The following is a 709-nucleotide window of genomic DNA, read 5'->3' as shown; positions in this document are numbered from 1 at the left end:
GCCACAAATAAAATAAAAAATTGGAAGTTGGAGAGCCTGGGCTGGATGGGAAGTCGGGGGGGGCTTGGTGGTAAGTCAGGGGGCAGGCTCCGAGATGCCCCACTGTAGCTATGGCCATTTGTGACTTCCACATTCCCCTTCTACACCTCCTTGCAATGAGCCATCAGTTAAAAAATGATACACCATGCAATGCTTGCCCTATCAGAACAATTCTAAGCAGAGTTATATCCTTCTAAGTTCATTAACTGGATTTAGAAGGGCATAACCCTGCTTAGGAATGCACAGAATGTTATGGTTCATAGGTGGTTTTCAGGTTCTAACAGTTAGAAATTGGAGCAGAAGGCGCCCTGGATTTTGATTTCCCTTTTCTCCACGCCTGGCTCTTTTCTAAATTGCCTTTTGACAGTGAGCTGATATTTAAAATATTAAAATATTTAAAACATGCTGTGGTAGAAATCGGAGCCAAACAAAAAGCAAAACAAAACACAATAATAATGAGTTAGTAAGGTAACACAGGAACAAAAGAGGGCAATTAGAGATTTCATACAGACAGTCTGTAAACTAGAACACCTTAAGACTTTCAGTAGGAATCGTTTGTTGCCAGAAATGGGCTGGAAGTGAAATCAATAATAAATCAAGCAATAAAATATAAAGAGGAGAGAGCATTTAAGCAATGGAAACCATAGCCTAGTGAGGCTTGTAAGATTTA

This window comes from Gekko japonicus, unplaced genomic scaffold (genome assembly GCF_001447785.1).
Source record: "Gekko japonicus isolate JY-2015 unplaced genomic scaffold, Gekko_japonicus_V1.1 scaffold2180, whole genome shotgun sequence".
NCBI lineage: Eukaryota > Metazoa > Chordata > Lepidosauria > Squamata > Gekkonidae > Gekko > Gekko japonicus.
This window is presented reverse-complemented; position numbering follows the sequence as displayed.